Source organism: Phalangium opilio, unplaced genomic scaffold (assembly GCF_054372755.1).
Source record: "Phalangium opilio isolate 3A_F unplaced genomic scaffold, DU_Popi_V2 ptg000002l_1, whole genome shotgun sequence".
NCBI classification, from domain to species: Eukaryota; Metazoa; Arthropoda; class Arachnida; order Opiliones; family Phalangiidae; genus Phalangium; species Phalangium opilio.
The window spans coordinates 15,311,060-15,330,719 of record NW_028324144.1 but is presented as its reverse complement, the minus strand read 5'-3'; the positions used below and the strand labels follow the sequence as shown (position 1 = coordinate 15,330,719).

General features: G+C 37.2%; 1 protein-coding gene across 1 annotated transcript in view; it reads right to left on the bottom strand.

The window, feature by feature from the left end:
• Positions 1-19,660, bottom strand: part of LOC149720195 (long-chain-fatty-acid--CoA ligase 5-like) — a 184,112-nt gene that overhangs the window by 90,868 nt on the left and 73,584 nt on the right. The window lies entirely within an intron of this gene.

Here is a 19,660-nt window from a genome sequence, read left to right as displayed (position 1 = left end):
GAGTCATTTAAAGTCTTCAACTAAATATTATAAGTTGTTTTTTTAATTTCAACAGAAAAATAGCTCTGCGAATAATAGTAGACTTGAAAACTACACTAAGCCTTGACTAGGTATCAGCGGAATCCCGATTCCCGAGCCGCCGGCGGCTAAGCTCCCCGTAGCCGCGGGAATAGAAAACATTCTCGTAAAAAACAGATACACGGCGCCTTAAATAGGCCAAGCAAAAGCTACTCAGATTGATAAGATCTTCCTGCCTTACTCCCAAATAATCTTTCGTATTGTGAATAGTTTTAACTAAAGAATATTTCAGACACTATACTCAATATTTATAGTAGTTCCCTAATTCCAACAGAAAAATAGCTCTGCGAATTATAGTAGACTCGACGAAATCTACACTAAGCCTTGGCTAGGTATCAGCGGTATCCCGATTCCCGAGCCGCCGGCGGCTGAGCTCGCCGTAACCGCGAGAACAGCAAACATTCCCGGTTACGATTACGTGGGTACAAAAAGCAGACGAAACAACAACCGACTTGACCCCGTGATTGAATCGGTAAATTCAATGTTTCCGGTTCTTATAATTTCGGCCGCGAGGGTGCGTTTCGAACAAACATTTTACCGCCGTGATTTATCCCTGTTAGTTTTTTTTCATCCATGGTGTGAACATCGTAAGTAGAGTACATAGCCATGTTACAGAAAGACACTACGGGAGCACAATAATATGGGAACAAACAAACGGTTAATAATGTAATATAAAAAAAAGAAGAAATAATAACAATAAGTATAACAATAATAATAGTAATTATACAATTAAATAATAATACTGGTAAGAGTTAATAGAATGTCAGAAAATTTAGAAAATAAGAATTCGCTGCACAATAATGTAATTTTTATATAATCATTGGGGGAGGGTTGAGGAAGCAGAGAGCTCACAAGTTAGCACGAAAAATGTCTAATAATTTACGACGAAAATGGGATTTATTGGTTAGAACGACAAAATCATTGGGCAACGAATTCCAATCGTCAATAACAGCACACGCAAAGTGTGTTTGTCGGAACGTAGTAAGCACCCTAGGTTTGACTAGTTTGTGTGAGTGACCACGGGTTCTTGTATTATTATGGCGGGTGAAAAATAAGGAAAAATCTAAATCAAGGTTGTTATGTATAATGTCAAAAACTAAGCATAGGTTATTAATTTTATGTCGTAGAGTGATAGAATCAATATTTAATAGGGAGAGTCGTTGGGGAGCCGGAAGCTTACTAATTTTGTGTGGGAGTTTACAATATGCGTTTTGAGCTTTTTGCAAAGCCTGTAGATCAGTTAAGAAATGGGGGGACCAGTTATATAGATTCATGCTAGCTCTTAGTAATTCTCTAGCATTACGAAGTGCAGGAAGTGTCATACTTATGGAACATATCTTATAAACTTATGGTATTTTTTATTTTTTATGCTACCATATTAAAACCAACACATATATTAGTATTTAAGAAAACTAATCAGAAACAATCTGAATTTCAAATGTAAAAGATTCTCGCTGCAACTTTGGATAATATCTCAACGTTACATAAAGCAGACGACGCTTCAAGGCCGCCCAAAACCTTTCTCAAACCAAGACGGATCGAGACCCCCTTAGGCATAACCAGGGAATTTTCTGAATCACGAACTAACAAACCTTTTAGAGTAGCTCGCCTCCCTCAGAAAATGTTGAGGAAAATACAAATCTCTGCACCAAGAATTCGCCATATTTCCCCGAATTTCCGATGATATTTCTATAGATTTCCATAGATTAATTTTTTGGGCATTAGCTGCAACGTCAACTTTTACGTAGAGGTGGGGGGGAGAAGTAGAAGAAATGATGGTGGCGCCATGTGTGGTAATACAACATAATCCGCGTTCCTAATGGCGGCTGCCAAAGACTATATACTATTTTTACGCGTGATTAGTCCTCAAGTATCTTATTGAGTACTTGCATTAGGCTTTAAGCAGACGACAAAATAGAATCATCCTCATTTGAAATTACAATTGTCCAATATTTCTGATACTTCTACAGATTTTAGATATTTCTCATTATTTCCCAATATTTCTCATTAATTCCCAATATTTCCAATATTTCTCATTATTTCCCAATATTTCCAATATTTCTCATTATTTCCCAATATTTCCAATATTTCTCATTATTTCCCAATATTTCCAATATTTCTCATTATTTCCCAATATTTCCAATATTTCTCATTATTTCCCAATATTTCCGATATTTCTCATTATTTCCCCATATATTTCCGATATTTCTCATTATTTCCCAATATTTCTTGTTATTTCAGATATTTCCCTATATTTCCGATATTTCTCAATATTACGATATTTCACGAAATATTGAAATATATTTCTTAAGGCTTGTACACCATATTTCGTAAGTGGCTAGCCCCTCGAGAAGAGTAAAAGCGTTGTAAAGAGGTAGAGCGTTTCTGAGCGTATAAGAGTTCGGAAGGGTAAAATTTGTAACCTTTAAGAAATAAAACAGTTTTTTGATATTTTCACTTTTAACTCGGTTCATTATTTAAATACTCTAATGCATCTCTCCAGAGTAGCGTAGCGTAAAATAATAAGAAATAAGAAGTAAATAGTTAGCGAAAAGTCGGATTGATTAGTGAAAATGAATCGAAACTTGATCAAGGGAGCGACATACCGAACTCTCATCAACAATGTCTTAGTAGCGATAGAACAGACACTCAACGAAGAACAAGTGGATATTAACTATTTAGAAGAACAATTAAAACAATTGAAACCCAAAGTAGAGAACCTCAATCAGATTGATTTGGCAATCGAAGAGGATACACCCATTGAACAGTTAGAAAAGGAACTTTATGAAGTAGAAAAGTTTCGAACCAGCGTCATCACGTGGAAAACAAAAGCGGAGAAAGTGATAGAGGAAGATAAACAATCACAGAATACAGCAGCGGCCTCTATACCTTCAGCGTCGGGAAGAGGAAATGTGGGAAGTGCGGTGTCGGTAAAACTGCCCACATTGGAATTGAAAAAAATTTATGGAGAAAATACGCAATGGTTAAAATTTTGGAATCACTTTCGTACGATGGTACATGAAAATCCGAACGTTCCTGAAAAGGTAGCGAAATTCAATTATCTTCTAATGAGTTTAAAGGGAGAGGCGGAAGCGATCGTAGACGGGCTCCCAATTGCCGAAGCAAATTACGATTTAACTATTAAAACTCTTAAAGAAAAGTACGACAAAAAAGAACTGTTAGTGGACACTCACACGGAAAACCTTCGTAACATTAGGCCAGTTTCGAATGCTTCTGACATAACGGGATTAAGAAAATTATACGATAAATGTCAAGTCGAACTTCGTAGTTTGGAAACATTAGGGGAAAATCCAGAGAACTTTGCTAATTTAGGTTAGGTTATATTAGGTTTGGTTTGGTTTGAATGGATTGGGTTAGGTTAGGTTTGGTTTGGCTAGAATGGGTTGGGTTAGGTTAGGTTAGGTTTGGTTTGGTTAGGTAAGGCTTGGATTGGTTAGGTAAGGCTTGGATTGGTTAAGTAAGGTTTGGTTTGGTTAGGTAAGGTTTGGTTTGGTTTGGTTCTGTTAATTTTGGCTGGTTAAAAAAATGCTGAAAGGGGGATAATATTTTTAAACGAGACTTTCGTGTCCAGAGACCAATTTGTCTCGAGACCCAATTGTTCCGGTACCAATTTTTCCCGAGACCCAATTGTTCCGGGACCAATTTGTTCCGAGACCAAATTGTCCCGAGACCCATTTGCTCCGAGACCCAATTGTTTCGAGATCCAATTGTCCCGAGACCAATCTGTCCCAAGACCTAATCGGCGACCTAGACCATATATGTGGATGTGTGAGGTAAAAAGGGTAAAGGAAAAATCTCTCTCTCTGCTCAAAGGGCGTTAGTCGGGCACGCTGGCCGATCCCGTGTGCCTTGACGGCGGGAACAAGGATGAATGACAATTGGGGGCCCAGCTAGGTGCATCGTCCAAAATAGTGTATTCTGAAACTGATTTTGTTTTAGAAAATCCTACAGTAGCTTCTATAAAAATTGCTCCATGACCTGTTGTTGCCATGGACAAAAACAAAATTCCTTAAAAAATGGCTGCCTCCAACGAGTCTAAGATGGAGTTGTTGTTAAATGATTTAGTTTTAGAAGCTGTAATTATTTTAAAAATCGCTTAAATTCATGCTTGGAAGGCTTAGTAACTCTAATCGCGAGGCTTCCATTTTATTTGCAAAGTAATTTTTCATAATTTTTTGTCAAAACTTTCAAAGTTGCTAAGCTTTGTCTTCATGAAGGTTAACGCGAACTCAACTCTACTATTGATGGGCTAAAAAGTAATGCATTTATACGAAACATTTACTACCCCCACTTTTACCCCTTTCACCCCCACTTTTCCCCTCATATATCCCTTTTTACCGCATTTCCCCCCTATTAAACCCTTTTTCCCCCATTATAGACTATGTTACGGCTGGCCGGGCGCCTTAACCCCGCCCTATCCCCGCCCATTTTCGCGTTAATTTGTTCAAATTTATTCATAATTCATAAATAATGCTCTAAAATTATTCTTCAAATTGAAAAATGATCTCAATATCTCTTTTACGACGCTTGGGATACACCAGGTCGATAATTTCAGATCTCTTATCAAATAAATTACGTATATAACGTTAGTTTGCTTCAAAAATGTATCTACGATATAGCGTAAATCATCCGTACTAATCTGTCGTTTAATCCAAATCAATATATGGGAGCTGATTTCGTAATTTAACGAAAATACAACCTCCAGGTGATCTATGAGGATTTATGGAACACGCTAAATTTTCAGAGCACTTCGAGAGCGATCCAGAGCACTAGAAAAAATATACGTAGAGGAATGGAAAGTTATTCTATGGTAGGCCATCATATAAAGGCTTCTTTTAGCTTCGGTAAACTGTAAGCGGTTTTTGGTTTTTCGCTATCCTTAAAGCCATTTTTAGTAGATAAAAAACATCCTGTAATCTTGGCTTCCCAACTTGTTTTTTTTAGAAGGGGGGGGGAAGTTTGACGTGAACTGTAAAACTGCAGGAAAAACGAGAGTCCGCCGGATTCTTAGGCGCAAACCGTGTGGAGTCGTGGACTCGCGATCGAGGGGTCCGACATTTACTCGAAATCCCGTACGCTTCTCGCAAAATCACGAAATTTTGAAATTAAGATGAAATTCCAAAATCTTTGGCGAAATCATGAAATCAAGAAAAATCGCGAAATCAACGAAGAAATCACAAAATCATTGGCAAAACCGGGAAATTAAAGAAGATAATTTTTTGGCGAAATCCCGAAGTCAAAGAAGAAATCTTTGGCGAAATCGAAGATGAAATCCCGAAATCTTTGTCGAAAGCATGAAATGAAAAAAATAAATCCCCAAATCATTGGCGAAATCGCGAAATCAAAAGAATAGAAATCCCCAAATGTTTGGGGAAATCACGAAATATTTGTGAAATTCTAAAATCACGAAATCCCGTACGCTTATTTGGGAATGTCGGACCCCTCGCTTGCTATTAAGGTACCTCCTTAAATAGTTTTTTTTTGATAGCTTGAACTAGTTTCTGGGTAAATAAACTAAATATGAAATATATATCAGAAATGTCTGATTCTAGTAAGATTTGCTAAGTTCCATGATGTTAAAACAACTTGAATTAGGATTTCGTTTCTTGTTTCCTAAAGACCCTTCCTTAGCAGGAAAAAGGTTCGAAAATATGGGTAGAGCAAATTTTTGAACCCAAAAGATAGATCTCTCGAATGTTCAGCTCACTTTACAAACGACTGGCTTGGATATAATCCTGACGGATTATCCAAAAAAAACGAGTTTCAAGACATAACAGGTTAATTACGAAAATTTGGCAAATCTTAGTAATAAGTTCTTCAAAATTGTAACCGCTACCCCAGTAGCAAAATCGACGTTGGAACGACGTAGTCGGTTCGAGGTCCAGCCAACACTGACGTAAAAGCGTCGGTAAACTTTCATTTCGACCGTCGAAATGTCCTATCCGTTTAAGCGTCGGCCCCACTTCCGGTCATAGAAATTTTGCCAGCACTTTAACCGACTCTAAAAAGTAAGCGTGTCCAGCTCTTACCTTATCAAACAAGAAGTCGGCTTTGTTATCTGGTTATGGTCGGATTATTAATCTAATTTCGGTCGGCTTTATCGACTGTTATTTATCGAATTTATGTTTTGTTTGTGGTCGGCTTTATGGCTTGTTTGTGGTCGACTTTATAGCCTGTTTGTGGTTGGCTTTATGGCTTGTTTGTAGTCAGCTTTATGGCTCTTTTATGGTCGGCTATACGACTTGATTATGGTAGGCTTTACGACTTGTTTATGGTCGGCTAAATGGATTGTTTATGGTTGGCTTTATGGCTTGTTTATGGTCGGCTTTATGGATTGTTTACGGTCGGCTTTATGGATTGTTTACGTTCGGCTTTATGGATTGTTTACGGTCGGCTTTATGGATTGTTTACGGTCGGCTTTATGGATTGTTTACGGTCGGCTTTATGGATTGTTTACGGTCGGCTTTATGGATTGTTTACGGTCGGCTTTATGGATTGTTTACGGTCGGCTTTATGGATTGTTTATGGTCGGCTTTATGGATTGTTTATGGTCGGCTTTATGGATTGTTTATGGTCGGCTTTATGGATTGTTTATGGTCGGCTTTATGGATTGTTTATGGTCGGCTTTAAGGGTCGTAGTTACTGTCTTCCAAACACCACTTTCATCTGGTCTTTTGTCCATCCCACATGGACTCCGGTGTGTACTTACTGGCTTCTACTCCTTCATCATCGTTAAGGTTAGCAATCGGCTAGGGTTACAAGAAACTTCTAGCCTCCCAATGGCGCAGTTTCCACCAAAGGTTCACGCAATTGTGCTGTTCTTATCCATTACTAAGATTCGAAACCTTATGTACCGATTGGAGTAAGACAACAATGGGCGTATGCTTCATTTCAAACGTCAATATTAGTCTAGTCTCTCAAGAATGTTCAATAGTTATTTTTTAAACGATGTAACTCGCAATAAGGTTAATAATTATCGAAGAAAATATATAATATTATTTATATTTATTTTAATGTTTAAGATAATCTTTAACCGTTGATACACTAGTGCACTTTGATAAAAACGCATTTTAGTTGGTAAGGAGTCGAGCAGCCAACATAATCCTTCATTGCATTAACCGACTTAAAATGTAACTATCAGACTACTCTATTCTATTGTTCTCAAGGCCGACTGAAAAGCGGAGTTAGCAACTGAACGTGGATAAGAGTCGGATTTCCGTTGTAAGTGTAGACCATAAACCGACGAATCTACCTCGAACCGACTCAAACGCGGAAGCTTCATCATAACGAAACTTGAAATGTTTAGTATTGATCGGTAGGTAGTCGGATATGCCGACCTCTCGACCCTTGTTGTTAAATTAATAAAAACCCATGTTTGTTGGTAAGGAGTTGAGCAGCCGACCTAATCCTTCCTTACACCAACCGACTTAAAATGTAACTATCAGCCAACTCTATTTGTTTGTTCTCACCGCCGTCTTCAAAGCGGAGCTAGTAACTGAAGTTGGATAAGAGTCGGACTTCAGTTGTAAGTGCCGACTAGACCATAAACCGACGAATCTACCTCGCACCGACTCAAACGCGGAAGAAGCTTCATTATAACTATTCTTTAGTATGATCGGTAGGTAGTCGGATATGCCGACCTCTCGTCCCTTGTTGTTATTTTGATAAAAACACATGTTAGTTGGTAAGGAGTTGAGCAGCCGACCTAATCCTTTCTTACACCAACCGACATAAAATGTAACTATCAGCCAACTCTATTTGTTTGTTCTCACGGCCGACTTCAAAGCGGAGCTGGTATCTGAAGTTGGATAAGAGGCGGACTTTAGCCGTAAGTGCTGACTAGGCCATAAAGCGAATAAACTACCTCGAACCGACTGAAACGCGGAAGAAGCTTCATTACAACTAAAACTGAAATTTTCAGTGTGATCGGTAGGCCGTCGGATATGTCGACCTCTAGACCCATATTGTCATCTTTTATTTGATAGAAACGCGTGTTAGTTGGTAAGGAGTCGAGCAGCCGACCTAATCCTTCTTTACATTAACCGACTTAAAATACAACTATCAGCCAACTCTATTTTATTGTTCTCACGGCCGACTGCAAAGCGGAGTTGGCAACTGAAGTTGGATAAGAGTCGGATTTTAGTCGTAACTACCGACTAGACCATTAACCGACGAATCTACTTCGAACCGTCTCGAACGCGGAACACTCGTGTTACTGGGGTATATGCGTTTTTATAAGAATCAATACTGGTTGTGGGAAGTCTAGCCTGTCTGAAACTCCCATCTGAACACTTCTTTTTCCCCGAGTCCCGACCCAAATAGACCCTAGTGACACATTTACATACTTGTCTTTACTTTAATAATATGGTGGTAAGAGCTTTATATCTTCAAATAAATAATCGAAAAAAATTTGGAGGATTAAAAGTTTGATATTTCATTATTTTTGAATTCTTTGAAAGTAATTCTGCCTGTTAACAATTGAATGAAATAAAGTATAAATTTAGCTTTGGTCCCATTGAACCGAATTCCCATTCGACAGAAGGGGTTTTTTGCGGTGTTCCACTCGACCGAACGTAGCCAAAAGGTGCGATTTCATAACGCAACGTAACCTAACCTAACCAAAACTAACCTAACCTAACAAACCAAACCTAACCTTACCTAACCTAACCAAAAAAAACTAACGTAACCCGGTCCGCGACAATTTGGTCTTACCGATTTGGTCTCGGGACAAATGCTGGCAGCTAATTAATTGGAGAATATTTTGGAAAAGGTGACAGCTAATTAATTGGAGAATATTTTGAAAAAGGTGGCGGATAATTAGTAAGAGAATGTTTTGGAAAAGGTGGCAGCTAATTAATAGCAGAATATTTTGGAAAAGGTGGCAGCTAATAAATAGGAGAATATTTAGGAAAAGGTGACAACTAATTAATAGGAGAATATTTTGGAAAAGGTGGCAACGAATTATTGGAACCATTGTTTTGGAAAAGGTGGCAACGAATTATTGGGACCATTGCTTTGGAAAAGGAGGCAACTAATTAGGTAACCAAATAATCACGAGACCAAACCGTCCAAAGATCAAATAATCACGATACCAAATAGTCCCGAGACCAAATAATCACGATACCAAATAGTCCCGAGACCAAAAAATCACGAGACCAAATAGTACCGAGACCAAAAAAATCACGAGATCAAATCGTTGAGACCAATTAGTCCCGCGACCAATTCGGCGAGACCATATTGTCCTGTTCCGAACGTAACCTAACCAAACCAAAACTAACCTAACATAACCTAAACAAACCTAACCTAACCTAACCTAAACTAACGTAACCAAACCAAACCAAACCAAACCTACCCGAAACCAAAATATTAATATTTTAATTAAAAACTTAAAGACATTGCTGAAACTACCATTAAGACTATACTTCATTGTATGCACAATTTGCTTTTTATTTCTAAATATCCCTTGCCTTGAAAGGAATGAAAGTGAGCGTTTTAATTAGTATCACGAAACATTTATTTCTAATATTATCGAGGGGCTACTCACTTCCCCAAAAAATGTACACCAAATTTCTTATTTCCAAATATTTCCGATTTATTTCTATTATTTTTGTATTTCTTTATTTCCCGATATTTCTCCAAAAATTTCCAATATTTTCACGATATTTCCTTTAAATTTCCAATATTTCCATTATTCCTTCGTATTTCTAATATTTCTCAGTATTTCTATTATTCCTTCGTATTTCAAATATTTCTCAGTATTTCTAATATTCGTTCGTATTTCAAATATTTCTCAGTATTTCTCTTATTCCGTCGTATTTCTCTTATTCCTTCGTATTTCTAATATTTCTCAGTATTTCTAATATTCCTTCGTATTTCTAATATTTCTGATTAATTCTATTATTTAATAGCGTTTTTGATATTTCAAATTCTCTCAACCATCATTATAACAATAATGTACAACCTATACGGTTAAATGAAGTTGGAATCGTTTTTAAAAGACTACTTTTGAATTCAAAGATACCTGATTTTCTGATTATAAAAGTTTTCAGTATTAATATCAATTCAATTCAAAACTTTTTTAGTTCCATTGTTTAAAGATTTCATTTGTTCATAAGTTCATAAGATATGTTTCATAAGTTTGTCACTGGTAAGTGAGAGTTTGTCACGAAGTAACGTAGGTGAAACGTCATATATTCTCGTAAAGTGACGCCTGGTGAAGCTCTGTCATAGGCTTAGTAAAATGAACTGTACAATCGAGTGTAGTCAGTTCTTGCTTCGTTCTCGAACTAGCTCCATGAAACTATATAACTATGAATATACAGCTCTATCATATGCCCCTTCAATCATGTCCATTTTTTTTCGGTGTTACCCTCGTAGCTTTGACGCGTTTTGCGTAGCTCTAATAGCCAATCACAAGACGAGAGGAAGTGACGTTTCGAAATTACACACCCCCAGAATCCTCCTCCCTTCTCCCGCTCCTAACACTAGCAGACACGTGACTGATATCTCCTTTCGCTAAGCCCCGCCCAAACCTTATCGAGAGGTTAGACAGCGTAACGCAGCTGTGTATTCACAGTTTATTTATTTATTTATTTATTTGAATGTTGTTCACAAAGTCAACAGTGTGACGTATGTGTGAACATGGATGAAAAAAAACTAACAGGGATAAATCAAACTCGTAGACTTTACATTACTAAGAGGGAAACACGTTTGTTACCAACAAGGCTGCTAGATTTGATTTCGATTTTATTTTTTTAGCTCATTTACCGATTCAAATTCGGAAGTAGATTTATAGAAATTTTGCCATCTCGTGGTAACCTCGGGAACTTTAATTTAAAAATGTCGATTCCAACTTTAGACGTTTGAGAATCTTCGTATGATTTGTTAGGGTTTTAAAGCTAAAGTTTCGAAACTTTTCGAGTCATTTAAAGTCTTCAACTAAATATTATAAGTTGTTTTTTTAATTTCAACAGAAAAATAGCTCTGCGAATAATAGTAGACTTGAAAACTACACTAAGCCTTGACTAGGTATCAGCGGAATCCCGATTCCCGAGCCGCCGGCGGCTAAGCTCCCCGTAGCCGCGGGAATAGAAAACATTCTCGTAAAAAACAGATACACGGCGCCTTAAATAGGCCAAGCAAAAGCTACTCAGATTGATAAGATCTTCCTGCCTTACTCCCAAATAATCTTTCGTATTGTGAATAGTTTTAACTAAAGAATATTTCAGACACTATACTCAATATTTATAGTAGTTCCCTAATTCCAACAGAAAAATAGCTCTGCGAATTATAGTAGACTCGACGAAATCTACACTAAGCCTTGGCTAGGTATCAGCGGTATCCCGATTCCCGAGCCGCCGGCGGCTGAGCTCGCCGTAACCGCGAGAACAGCAAACATTCCCGGTTACGATTACGTGGGTACAAAAAGCAGACGAAACAACAACCGACTTGACCCCGTGATTGAATCGGTAAATTCAATGTTTCCGGTTCTTATAATTTCGGCCGCGAGGGTGCGTTTCGAACAAACATTTTACCGCCGTGATTTATCCCTGTTAGTTTTTTTTCATCCATGGTGTGAACATCGTAAGTAGAGTACATAGCCATGTTACAGAAAGACACTACGGGAGCACAATAATATGGGAACAAACAAACGGTTAATAATGTAATATAAAAAAAAGAAGAAATAATAACAATAAGTATAACAATAATAATAGTAATTATACAATTAAATAATAATACTGGTAAGAGTTAATAGAATGTCAGAAAATTTAGAAAATAAGAATTCGCTGCACAATAATGTAATTTTTATATAATCATTGGGGGAGGGTTGAGGAAGCAGAGAGCTCACAAGTTAGCACGAAAAATGTCTAATAATTTACGACGAAAATGGGATTTATTGGTTAGAACGACAAAATCATTGGGCAACGAATTCCAATCGTCAATAACAGCACACGCAAAGTGTGTTTGTCGGAACGTAGTAAGCACCCTAGGTTTGACTAGTTTGTGTGAGTGACCACGGGTTCTTGTATTATTATGGCGGGTGAAAAATAAGGAAAAATCTAAATCAAGGTTGTTATGTATAATGTCAAAAACTAAGCATAGGTTATTAATTTTATGTCGTAGAGTGATAGAATCAATATTTAATAGGGAGAGTCGTTGGGGAGCCGGAAGCTTACTAATTTTGTGTGGGAGTTTACAATATGCGTTTTGAGCTTTTTGCAAAGCCTGTAGATCAGTTAAGAAATGGGGGGACCAGTTATATAGATTCATGCTAGCTCTTAGTAATTCTCTAGCATTACGAAGTGCAGGAAGTGTCATACTTATGGAACATATCTTATAAACTTATGGTATTTTTTATTTTTTATGCTACCATATTAAAACCAACACATATATTAGTATTTAAGAAAACTAATCAGAAACAATCTGAATTTCAAATGTAAAAGATTCTCGCTGCAACTTTGGATAATATCTCAACGTTACATAAAGCAGACGACGCTTCAAGGCCGCCCAAAACCTTTCTCAAACCAAGACGGATCGAGACCCCCTTAGGCATAACCAGGGAATTTTCTGAATCACGAACTAACAAACCTTTTAGAGTAGCTCGCCTCCCTCAGAAAATGTTGAGGAAAATACAAATCTCTGCACCAAGAATTCGCCATATTTCCCCGAATTTCCGATGATATTTCTATAGATTTCCATAGATTAATTTTTTGGGCATTAGCTGCAACGTCAACTTTTACGTAGAGGTGGGGGGGAGAAGTAGAAGAAATGATGGTGGCGCCATGTGTGGTAATACAACATAATCCGCGTTCCTAATGGCGGCTGCCAAAGACTATATACTATTTTTACGCGTGATTAGTCCTCAAGTATCTTATTGAGTACTTGCATTAGGCTTTAAGCAGACGACAAAATAGAATCATCCTCATTTGAAATTACAATTGTCCAATATTTCTGATACTTCTACAGATTTTAGATATTTCTCATTATTTCCCAATATTTCTCATTAATTCCCAATATTTCCAATATTTCTCATTATTTCCCAATATTTCCAATATTTCTCATTATTTCCCAATATTTCCAATATTTCTCATTATTTCCCAATATTTCCAATATTTCTCATTATTTCCCAATATTTCCAATATTTCTCATTATTTCCCAATATTTCCGATATTTCTCATTATTTCCCCATATATTTCCGATATTTCTCATTATTTCCCAATATTTCTTGTTATTTCAGATATTTCCCTATATTTCCGATATTTCTCAATATTACGATATTTCACGAAATATTGAAATATATTTCTTAAGGCTTGTACACCATATTTCGTAAGTGGCTAGCCCCTCGAGAAGAGTAAAAGCGTTGTAAAGAGGTAGAGCGTTTCTGAGCGTATAAGAGTTCGGAAGGGTAAAATTTGTAACCTTTAAGAAATAAAACAGTTTTTTGATATTTTCACTTTTAACTCGGTTCATTATTTAAATACTCTAATGCATCTCTCCAGAGTAGCGTAGCGTAAAATAATAAGAAATAAGAAGTAAATAGTTAGCGAAAAGTCGGATTGATTAGTGAAAATGAATCGAAACTTGATCAAGGGAGCGACATACCGAACTCTCATCAACAATGTCTTAGTAGCGATAGAACAGACACTCAACGAAGAACAAGTGGATATTAACTATTTAGAAGAACAATTAAAACAATTGAAACCCAAAGTAGAGAACCTCAATCAGATTGATTTGGCAATCGAAGAGGATACACCCATTGAACAGTTAGAAAAGGAACTTTATGAAGTAGAAAAGTTTCGAACCAGCGTCATCACGTGGAAAACAAAAGCGGAGAAAGTGATAGAGGAAGATAAACAATCACAGAATACAGCAGCGGCCTCTATACCTTCAGCGTCGGGAAGAGGAAATGTGGGAAGTGCGGTGTCGGTAAAACTGCCCACATTGGAATTGAAAAAAATTTATGGAGAAAATACGCAATGGTTAAAATTTTGGAATCACTTTCGTACGATGGTACATGAAAATCCGAACGTTCCTGAAAAGGTAGCGAAATTCAATTATCTTCTAATGAGTTTAAAGGGAGAGGCGGAAGCGATCGTAGACGGGCTCCCAATTGCCGAAGCAAATTACGATTTAACTATTAAAACTCTTAAAGAAAAGTACGACAAAAAAGAACTGTTAGTGGACACTCACACGGAAAACCTTCGTAACATTAGGCCAGTTTCGAATGCTTCTGACATAACGGGATTAAGAAAATTATACGATAAATGTCAAGTCGAACTTCGTAGTTTGGAAACATTAGGGGAAAATCCAGAGAACTTTGCTAATTTTTTCTGCCCTATGATTTTGAGACGCATCCCTAGAGAAATAGCGTTGGGATACAATAAGACACCTCAAGCGGGAAAAACATGGAAGGTAGCGGAATTGATGACGTTTATAAAAGAAGATTTAGAGAGCAGGGAGCGTACGTATAGAATCTTAAATCAAAGCGAATTTGAAAGAGTAGAATCGGATAAAATTAGAAGTCAGAAGCCTATCAGTTATAAGAAGCTTTCAACGACCGCCACACTAACCACATCTGTTGAATCGCAATTAAAAGGCTGTGTTTTTTGCGAATAAGGTCATAAGCCCGAAGATTGAAAAACTTTTGCTTTAGAAGAGAAAAAAGAGATTCTCAAGAAGAAACGAAAATGTTTTAGATGTCTCAAAGGTGACCATATTTCAAAATATTGTAGAGGCAGGGTAGAATGTAAAACCTGTAGTCGACGTCACCACTCAGCTATGTGTGAAAACAGCGAGCGAAAGGAGAGAGAAAAGAGCGAAGCTGACCAGAGGGACATCGTAGAGGCAAGCGAAGTTAACGTTTCGGTAGTTAACCCCCATCACAAAGCGGGAGGAAAAATTCTCCTACAAGTAATGGTTAAGGGTAGCGAAGATATGGCAGTCACTCGATGTTTGATTGATGGAGGGAGTCAGAAAACTTTTATAAAAACAGCGATTTCTAGAAAAGTAGGACTCGTAACAAAAGGAGAAGAAGACTTGAAATTACAAGTTTTTGGAAATAAGGATTCAGTTACTGTTAAAGCTAAGAGAGTTGAACTAACGTTACAGAGCTTGATAAGCGGAAAGAAAATTACCTTAGAAGTACTGGAATTTCCTGAAATTAGTTCAGCTAGTTCAGCTATGATACAAGTACCTAGCGAGGCTTTAAAGCGAAAACTCTTAGAAAAGAATTTATTCCTAGCCGATGACATCGATCAACAAGAAGGCCATGATCAGAAGGAAATAGAGATACTGATCGGTTCAGATTACTACTGGCAAGTTATTACAGGTCGTTTAGAAAGACTTACCGAATCTCTAGTAGCTATGGAAAGTTTATTTGGATGGGTCGTTCAAGGTCCTACCATCGCTACCACTTCAAACCTTACGCCCTTTCCTTCTTCTGCAAGCGTTAATCTACTTAACGTCATGAACGTAATTATTCAAGAAGCGGAAATTATTGATGTCAAGGCCCTTTGGGAATTGGAGACTATTGGGATTCAGGACTCGACAGAGAAAACTCAAAGTCAAAGCGACGAATTAGCGATTGTGAAATTTAACGAAACGGTAAAATTTGAAAATGGTAGATACGAAGTCAAACTTCCATGGATTGATGAAATACCAAATCTAGCGAACAACGAAGCCTTAGCGAAAAGAAGGTTTAATAATCTAATGAAGAGATTTCAACGTGATCCAGAGTTATTCGAAAAGTATCAAGCGGTCTTTCAAGATTATGAAAGTAAAGGAATCATTGAACGAGTAACGGAAGACACTGGCAATTCAGGTTCGACGTACTACCTCCCACACCAGCCAATCGTCAAGGCAGAGAGAAAAACAACAAAAGTTCGTCCAGTATTTGATGGTTCTTCTCATGAAAAGGGAGAGAAGTCACTTAACGAATGTTTACTATCTGTCCCGAACTTGAATCCGGAAGTATTTGACGTCCTAATTAGATTCCGCACAAAAAATGTTGCCATCATAGCAGACATTGGTCAAGCCTTTCTCCAAATTAGTATTGCGGAAGAAGATCGAAACGCTATAAGATTTCTTTGGCTACAAGACCCGAACAAGCTAGAGTCAGACCCGAAATTGCAAACGTACAGGTTCACAAGAGTATTATTTGGACTTACGTCTAGCCCTTATCATTTAGCGGCAACCATAAGGCATCACCTGAAGCAATTTGAAGAAATGTACCCAGAAACTTGCGTATTAGTCACCAAGGACTTATACGTAGATGACCTGACATCTGGCGACAGAGATGACTCTACAGCTTACAAGCTAGCGAGCGAATCCAAGGAAATTCTAGCGAAATGCGGATTTCAATTACGTAAATGGTTAACTAACTCGCAAGGGTTACGGCAAAGATTAAACGAAGAGAACTTCAACGAAAACGAAGAAGAAGCAAGGTCCAGTAAGACCATTTTGCCCAACGCATCGCCATCTACTAAAATCCTTGGAATGTCGTGGAACCAAGATACAGATCTATTTGGTTTCGAAATTGAACCAATACTAGCACTAGTACTGGAGACTAAAGGCACGAAAAGAAGCGTTCTATCCTTTTCAGCGAGAATCTTTGATCCACTCGGATTTATAACGCCTTACATAATCAGAGTGAAGATTCTATTCTAATTATTGTGGGTGGAAGGACTCAATAGGGATGATGAGATATAGTAGTTTAACAAAGAACTCTTTAAAATTTGGAAGACTTGGTCCTCTGAACTCATGGACTTGCGATTAATCAGCGTTCCCCGACTATACGCCGTACAGACTGTTAAAGAAGTCTTTGCGCGTTGCGTTTTTCGCACATATTTTACTATATTTCAAAAACTATTAGAGCTAGCGCTCTGGAATAAAGTGCGTTATAAAAGTTTTGCATTCCTCTTTCATATTTTACCCGTTCCACAGTTGTCCTTTGCATACTTATACCGGAAACCGGAAATGTCAAAATTATCAACTTTGAAAATATTGGATTCTCAAGGATATAAATGCGATTTTCGGATTCCTTGGTGTCGATTCATATTTGAAAAGTTTTCACCAAATTCAATTCGGATGAATAGGTCACGAGTAATCAGCCTTTATTCAAAATCTGGCAACTTCGATTTAAATGGCGATAATTCATAATCGAGAATCGAATCTTTGTCTTAATAATGCTTGTTAGATGTTATGGCACCTTATGCGTATATATATGATTGGTCTTGTGGCGCAATGCTTTGAAACAAATCAGACGTTCATTAAAGGGATGGTGAAATGGAAAATAAAGTAATTTTTTATTGATTTTTTCCATAAGACAGTGAAACATCCAAGAAATAACACCGAACGATTTTTAAACTACGATTAGTTTGAAATTTCATGGATAATTTTAAACATGGATCTCCGACCAATCGTGTAGCGCCCTGCCTTTTTATCAACAATTTTCTCTTGGCACGCTCCGTGTTGAATCAATTTATCGAGAGCTTTGATCAAATTTGCGCGATGTGACAATTGTGGCGCGAGACATGGAGCGTGCCACGAGAATTTTGTTAACAAAAAGGCACGGCGTTACGGGATTGGTCGGAGTTCCTTATTTAAAACTATTCTTAAAATCTTAGCCTAATTTGAATGGGAGGTATTTCCTGAATTTTTCATTATGCATACTGGTCTCATGATTAGTAGAAGAATCAATAAAAAATCACTTTAATTTCCACCTCCCCCTCTCTTTAAGAGAAAACCTGCGTCTTTTGAAGGAGAGAAGCGGTTTGAAAATATTGTTATTTGGGTCATGATATCATAATATTTAGAACTCACATTAATTACGTTTGGGTCTTCAGCCCGACTCATTGCAGCCCAATGAAAATCTCATTGGCATATGCGCTTCACGAGATCCCTTCAAATAGGCATATTCGACTATTCCATATAAGAAACAAATTCAGAGGAGATGGCTTCTATGCTAGGAACGTTCGCTACGCGATTGAGCTTCGCTAAACGGAGCCTGAGGTTGGGCTATAGCCTCCCGCGTTTACTACAAATGTGAGACCAGGGATAGATTTAATTTTAGAAGCGGGAATAGAGAATAGAGTAATCTAGGAGCGCGTCAAATTCCACGGAAAGGAAGGGTCTGAAAGAAGACTCGTGTCAAAGCAACAAAGGTAAAAAGGAATAACGTATTTTTCGCCGTCCCAGTAAGCAAGGTCATAAAAACCTAGTTTAAATGAGCCAATCTGAAATTTTAAACTTTTTATTACGTGTTGGAAGGAGGGGCTCTATTCTGGGCTATGAGTCGGACTGAATTAAACGCTAACCGTTCTCTATTCCTTCCTCTAAAATTAAATCTCTCTCTGTTGAGGCTTAATAATAAAGCCGACCGCAACCAAAACATGGGCAAAGGCATATTTCACAACTGACGTTCAAATGGAAAAGCCTAAAAATTAAATGAAAAAAATGAATGCCGGTAAGAATGATCACAACTGAAAATAATAGCCAACAGCTAAAACTAACCCGAACGGTAAACACTTGATATTGATCTCTCTGCGCTGCTGGTCTGCTACTCCTTTCGTTTATTTTCTATGGCAAAATTACACTCGTTAGAGGTATTTGGATTTTGTGTTTTAAGTCTTTTATTGTGTAGGAAAGAAAACGACCCTGTTTAACGAAACTTTGGATAATTTTTAATATTTAGTTAAAAGTTGAAAATTATTTATAAAATTTGGACGAAAATTGTTAAATAACAAGACTTCCTTTGAGTTTCAAATTGAAGAATGTTCGTGTGCTTTATTGAACTATTTTTTTACAAAAAAGACAGTCACTTTCAGTTTCAATTGTTGCTTGATATTTTATTGGACATCCCCTAGCCGTTAAAGGAAGGATAAAGAGGAAAATAAAGTGATTTTTTGATCGATTTTTCTTATTATAAGAGCATTATATGCACATTGAAACATTCAGGAAATACAGTCTCCGAATGATTTTAAAATTCAAATTAGGTTCAGATTTTAAAGATAATTTGAAATAAGCACCACTGACTAATAGCTTAACGCCCTGCCTTCCTGTTAACAAAATTTCCGTTGCACGCTCTAAGTCTCGCGCCACCATAGTCACATCGCAAGCAACTTTTATTAAATCTCAAGATAAATTTCATTCGGCATGGAGCGTGCCACGAGAATTTTGTCACTAGGAAGGCAGGGGTCGGAGGTCATTATTTCAAATTATCCATAAAATCTGAACCTAATTGGAATTTCAAAATCATTCGGAGATATTTCCTGGATTTTTCACTATGCAGAATGGTCTTATAATTAGTAGAAGAATCGATAAAAAATTATTTGATTTTTCATTTTACCCTCCCATTAAACACATTCTTAATCGTATTCTAAAAGACAGATATAAACTCTAATGAAATTAGGAGGTAAAGCATTGTAATATTAAAAATAGATATCCGCCCTATTCGCTGGTATTTTTTTCTCCGTATGACTAACCAGCCCACGTCGTGACCGGTATTAATATTAATAACCTGATAATTATTCTTGACTAACTTAAAACATTGTTTTAATGTATG